At 44.4% G+C, this 6,767-nt stretch overlaps 1 protein-coding gene across 2 annotated transcripts in view; it reads right to left on the reverse strand.

Moving 5' to 3' along the window:
- The window catches only part of cbwd (COBW domain containing), a 92,902-nt gene extending 86,162 nt beyond the window's left edge, over window positions 1-6,740 (reverse strand). Inside the window, exons 1-2 of one of the 2 annotated variants that reach the window (XM_072516861.1) lie at window positions 6,495-6,740; window positions 4,438-4,511 (exon numbers count right to left, since the gene is read on the reverse strand). The gene's annotated coding sequence lies outside the window, so the exon portion shown is untranslated. The remainder of the gene's footprint in view (window positions 1-4,437; window positions 4,512-6,494) is intronic. The other variant, XM_072516862.1, reaches the window with a different exon arrangement.
- Between the last annotated feature and the right edge of the window lie 27 nt (window positions 6,741-6,767).

Consider the following 6,767-nt stretch of genomic DNA (forward strand, 5'->3'; position numbering starts at 1 on the left):
AACGAAAACAACCTCAAGTCCATCAGCCTTTCCACATAAGATTTTCCCTCCATACCAGGCAACATCCTGGTAAATCTCCTCTGCACCCGCTCCAAAGCCTCCACGTCCTTCCTATAATGCGGTGACCAGAACTGTACGCAATACTCCAAATGCGGCCGTACCAGAGTTCTGTACAGCTGCAACATGACCTCCTGACTCCGGAACTCAATCCCTCTACCAATAAAGGCCAACACTCCATAGGCCTTCTTCACAACCCTATCAACCTGGGTGGCAACTTTCAGGGATCTATGTACATAGACACCTAGATCCCTCTGCTCATCCACATCTATATTTACCATTAGCCAAATATTCCGCATTCCTGTTATTCCTTCCAAAGTGAATCACCTCACACTTCTCTACATTAAACTCCATTTGCCACCTCTCAGCCCAGCTCTGCAGCGTATCTATATCCCTCTGTAACCTGCTACATCCTTCCACACTATCGACAACACCACTGACTTTAGTATCGTCTGCAAATTTACTCACCCACCCTTCTGCGCCTTCCTCTAGGTCATTGATAAAAATGACAAACAGCAACGGCCCCAGAACAGATCCTTGTGGTACTCCACTTGTAACTGAACTCCATTCTGAACATTTCCCATTAACCCTCTGTCTTCTTTCAGCTAGCCAATTTCTGATCCACATCTCTAAATCACCCTCAATCCCCAGCCTCCGTATTTTCAGCAATAGCCTACCGTGGGGAACCTTATCAAACGCTTTGCTGAAATCCATATACACCACATCAACTGCTCTACCCTCGTCTACCTGTTCAGTCACCTTCTCAAAGAACTCGATAAGGTTTGTGAGGCATGACCTACCCTTCACAAAGCCATGCTAACTATCCCTGATCATATTATTCCTATCTAGATGATTATCAATCTTGTCTCTTATAATCCCCTCCAAGACTTTACCCAATGTGGCGATGATCCGTAAGTGGGTGATGGAGGGAGAGGGGGCGGCATGGAAGAGGTTGGAGATGACGTCCTGCAAGGAAACGAACCTGGGGGCGCTGGTGACGGCACCGCTGCCGCTGACAAGGTACACCACGGGTCCGGTGGTGGCGGCAACGCTAAAGATCTGGGGCCAGTGGAGACGGCACAGGGGTGCAATGGGAGCCTCGGTGTGGTCCCCGATCAGGGGTAACCATCGGTTTGTCCCAGGGAGGATGGACGGGGGGGTTTCAGAGCTGGCATCGAGCAGGGATTAGAAGAATGGGGGACCTGTTCATTGATGGGACGTTTGCGAGCCTAGGGGCACTGGAGGAGAAGTTTGGGCTACCCCCGGGAAATGCTTTCAGATACATGCAGGTGAGGGCGTTTGTGAGGCGACAGGTGAGGGAATTCCAGTTGCTCCCGGCACAGGAAATTCAAGACAGGGTGATCTCGGGTGTGTGGGTCGGAGAGGGCAAGGTGTCGGCGATATACCAGGAGATGAAAGAGGGGGAGGCATTGGTAGAGGAGCTGAAGGGTAAATGGGAGGAGGAGCTGGGGGAGGAGATTGAGGAGGGGCTAAGTAGGGTTAATTCCTCTTCTTCGTGTGCCAGGCTTAGCCTGATACAGTTTAGGGTGGTCCATAGAGCGCACATGACGGGGGCGAGGCTGAGTAGGTTCTTTGGGGTGGAGGACAGATGTGGGAGGTGCTCAGGAAGCCTGGCAAACCATGTCCATATGTTTTGGTCATGCCCGGCACTGGAGGGGTTCTGGAGGGGAGTGGCGGGAACAATATCTAAGGTGGTGAAAGTCCGGGTCAAGCCAAGCTGGGGGCTAGCAATATTTGGAGTAGTGGACGAGCCGGGAGTGCAGGAGGCGAAAGAGGCCGGCATTCTGGCCTTTGCGTCCCTAGTAGCCCGGCAAAGGATCTTGCTAATGTGGAAAGAGGCGAAGCCCCCCAGCGCGGAGGCCTGGATAAATGATATGGCAGGGTTTATCATGTTAGAGAGGATAAAGTTTGCCTTGGGAGGATCTGCACAGGGGTTCTACAGGCGGTGGCAACCGTTCCTAGACTATCTCGCGGAGCGTTAGACGAAGGTCGGTCAGCAGCAGCAGCAACCCAGGGGGTGGGGGGTGGGGGGGTCTGACCGGGGGGTATTTGAGCAAGAAATACATGAAGGATCTGGAAGACTGACATGTACGGGAGGAATCCAATGGACAAAGTTCTGTAACATATTGTTTCACCATGTTTGTCTTGCTATGTGCGTTTTCTTTCTATTTGTTACGGGGGGGGGTTGTTTGTAAGGGTGAAAAATTGTGTTAAAAATCTTAATAAATATATTTTTTTTAAAAAAAAGAGATTACAGACGACATTTAGATTGTGTTCAGCATAGTCTAATGAGAGAATTGGAATTAAGAGCCTAAAATGTGACGACTCGGTTGGGAGCTGAACTGAATAGATCTGGGTCTGTCCTCGTTGGGAGTTTAGAAGGATGAGGGAGGATCTTATTGAAACTTACAGGATAATGAGAGACCTGGATAGAGTGAACATGGAGAGGATGTTTTCGCTAGTAGGACAAACTAGAACCGAGGGCACAGCCTCAGACTGAATGGATGATCCTGTAAAATTGAAGTGAGGATGAATTTCTTCAGGCAGAGAGTGGTGAATCTGTGGAACACTTTGCCACAGAAGACTGTGGAGGCCAAATCACTTAGTGTCTTTACGACAGAGCTAGGTTCTTGAATAATAAAGGGACCAGGGGCTATAGGGAGAAGGCAGGGGAATGGGGTGAGAAACATATCAGCCGTGTTTGAATGGCGGTGCAGACTTGATGGACTGAATGGCCTAATTCTGCTTCTATGTCTTATGGTCTTGCTAGCATCAAGCTGAACAAAACAATGACACATCCAGGTTTCAATGCCTATCACACAGTTACAGAACTGGAGCACTCATGAAACCAAGGAGGTGACAAAGGCGAGTGCTGTTGACATACACCGGCAAGTTAACACTATTATGGCAGAAAACGTGTATCTAGGCTTGCGCATAGCTAGCCAATGCAAGAGAGCCATGCATTATTACAAGGCAGTAGGAATCGTAAGTTCGAATAACGAACAGACCCCTTGCTGATTTTACTCCACCTTGCCCAGAGACACTCAAGCCAGTTTAAGCTAACTCAGCACTGATCAGGGATTAAACTTGTTCCTGCATGGCACATGGGCCAACTAAATCAATCACAACCTCAAAGCCTGCTTGGCTCAAAAATGCAAACAAGACCAACCTTCGCTCCAGTTCAATAAAGTACACACTTTGACAGAAGATAAACCAATGAAATCAGATGAGTGGAAAGACAACATAAATTGGAAAATGACAGCATTCTTGGCTAACTGGTAGGTCCCATTCTTAGACAGTACCAAAGTATTGAAAAGTGACAATTTAATTTTATAGTGTAATTTTTTCTTTAAAAATTTAAAGTACCCAATTATTTGTTTCCAATTAAGGGCCAATTTAGTGTGGCCAATCCACCTACCCTGCACATCTTTAGGTTGTGGGTGTGAGACCCACGCAGACACGGGGATAATAAGCAAACTCCACACAGCGATCAAACACGGACCCTCAGTGCCGTAGGCAGCAATGCTTCTCACTGCGCCACCATGCCGCCCCAACATGGATTGTTTTGTTAAACTGTAAATTCTGACTGCAGTTGCAATGTAATAAAACAATCAGGAGATTCTCTTCTGGGAAGTAATACATATTATTTACAATTTATTCAAATAAATCAGTCTATAAACATTTCCCGTGGTGTGCTTTTAATGTCATTTTGCACTTCCATCAACAGTCATTTGTTCAATTAGATTTGTACTAATGTATTATTAACTACTACTCATTCTAAGAGTGGCCACATTAGAAATTTCTGAGCAAGACTTTTTTGCAATATTCTCTAAAATATTATTAAACATGCTTTTAATCAGTTGCATATTATATTTGCAGAGAAAGTGGACTACTGACACCTTGGATCAGTGCCATTTTTGGACCAGGCTTTCCAGCTTGTGGAGGAAATCTCCAGCAGAGCCCAGGAGATAATCTATTCAAACTCACCCATTCAACTCTGTCAAAGGCCTTTTCTGCGTCCAGGGAGATGAATATATAATTAATATTTTGATGTTAAAGTGTAAAAATATAAAATTACTGTTAAATTATTCTCACAACATGAGAAATTAGAAAGTTAAATAAATAGGTAGGCAACTATGTAGCACAGTAGGACAAAATATTAAAACATTACAGCAGTTACCCCAATTATCCAACAGAATAGTTAAAATCTCACAAATCCATAGGTCGGGCAAATAATATATTTAAATAATGTTTTTAATACATTTTAGAAAGCAGGATTTATTATTGGAACTGACTCTATCTGTGGGTATTTGAAAAAATAGTGATGACAATTTTGGAGCAGAGTTTTAGCCTTCTCACCTTGTCTCAAAACAGGTGCTGATCTGTGGAAAATGCAGATAAGTTGTCAATGGTGTGTTCAATACTTAAGAGATCTGGAAAGAAATTTGAGAAATCCAATCAGCTCAAAAAAAATATAGCCAAAATATTAAAACAATGCAGTAACATAGAACAGTTTTCTGCAAGAAATCTGTTTTTGCCTATTCTATATACTTAATGCCACTAACAGATTGTTGCTGCTTCCTCATTAGTAACTAAGTTAATGCAAGCAAAAACTGATCCATCAAATTACATTATACATGCTACGATGGCAAGGTCTGTGTACTACCAGGAGGGATTCCATAAGCTACGTCACACCGTCACAATCCACACTGCTCATATGTTTTTTAAACATTTTTCCAATTAAGGGACAATTCAACATAGCCAATCCACCTCCCCTGCACATCTTTGGGTTGTGGGGGTCAGACTCACACAGGCACAGGGAGACTGTGCAAATCCCACATGGACAGTGACCCGGGGCCGGAATCGAACCTGGGCCCTCGGCGCCGTGAGGCAGCAGGGCTAGCCACTGCTGCACCGTGCCACCCTACATATGTTTAATGACAAAATTCACTCATTAAAGGAAAAAAAGAGTGAAGGGGGTGGTAGAAAGTGACAGCAGAAACCTCTCAGAATATTAAAATAAATTAAACGAAGAGAGTTCTGCAGCCATTTGGAATGAGATTAGATGACCATGCAACCCAACTAGTTGGTACCATAGTCATCATATCTTCATTGCTTTGCACCATATTATGTGCTTATATGCCCACAATAGTGAACAAGGCATAATAGAAAGCACTAGGCCACCAACTGTCAGTGCCATTACTTGACACATGCACCAACATAATAAACACATTTCAATATTTATAAAGTGGTGTGATTGAATACCGTACAACATTGGTGACGAATGAATAGCAGAGAAGGTGGTTAATTAGTTACCAGATATTTATTGGATTCAATTTCCACCATCTGCCGTGGCGGGTTTCGATCCCCAGAGTATTACCCTGGGTCTCTGAATCACTAGTCCAGTGGCAATACCACTACGCCACGGCCTCCCCTGGCAGGGATATGTTATCCTGACTGAAACTCCTGAATAAATTTGGAATAGAATTCTTATTGAATCTAATTTCAAATAGAGGATGTTACAAACTGTGGTTCATGCTGACCAATTAGCTGCATCCATAGAATTATAGGTGTTGCTCTGAATTGATTCCTGGGCTGCCATCCATCAAGAACAATGGAGACTAACAACTCAGGCGATGCATCATCTCTCACTGTTTTGGGGTCAAAATTCCAATTTGTAGCCATGCCGACTTCAACTCGCTTGACTGTCACAGTACATATTGAGGCGGGAATTTAAACACACCCAATATTACACAGTAAGAAGTCTTATAACGCCAGGTTAAAGTCCAACAGGTTTGTTTCGAATTCCTAGCTTTCGGAGCACTGCGCCTTCCTCAGGTGATTCAAAACAAACCTGTTGGACTTTAACCTGGTGTTATAAGACTTCTTACTGTGCTCACCTTAGAGCGACTAAATGCTGCAATATCCTGTGTGGAACATGAGCATCCAAACATTGGGAGTAACTTAGTAGCAAAATCCTGATCAGATCATTAGATAGCCCTATCTAATTTATATATGTATCCCGAGGAGGCCTGTTTAAGCTGTAGTGTTGACGAGTGCTATTTAAAGAAACTAATCTCTCTCATCTGCAAGCGGCCACGGTCATGGATTCTAATAGATTCAATGCGTATTGATATTTATCCGCAACGTATTTGTGCTTAAACAATAAAACGCTGTAAATAACACGAGCAACGTTTTGCATTGCAGAGTTTTAGAAGTAGTGAGCAGCTGGAATCACTGGACCCTCGCCACCACCACACACAATCCCAGCACAAATGTACCTCTCTGCCAGCTTTCTAAAATCACAGACACGCTTGTGCACTCAGGTCAGTGTCACCGATAGAAAGCCAGAATCACATCGTCTTTTTATTTTGCCTGCCATATTTCTTCAAAGTCTATGTCAATCATGAACTTACAGTTAAGATAGGTATCTGCAATAACTTCAGCGAAGCTAAACCCGAGCTCGTCCCCGTAAAGCTCGAGTGACCATTTTAGTTTTCCTGGAACTATATCCCATCAACTAAAAACCCTGCAATTTTTTTTAAATCCTGCAGGCACGAAGGAGCTAAGATTCCTCAAGGTCTGGTTGCAATGTGTTTTGCTGGGGGTTCTCAATCTGTGTGTGACTGCTGCAGCTTCCGGTGTCACACAGCTTCAGCTCGGGCGCCGGGGCAGGCTGCGCCCAACGT

Source organism: Scyliorhinus torazame, chromosome 9 (assembly GCF_047496885.1).
Source record: "Scyliorhinus torazame isolate Kashiwa2021f chromosome 9, sScyTor2.1, whole genome shotgun sequence".
NCBI classification, from domain to species: Eukaryota; Metazoa; Chordata; class Chondrichthyes; order Carcharhiniformes; family Scyliorhinidae; genus Scyliorhinus; species Scyliorhinus torazame.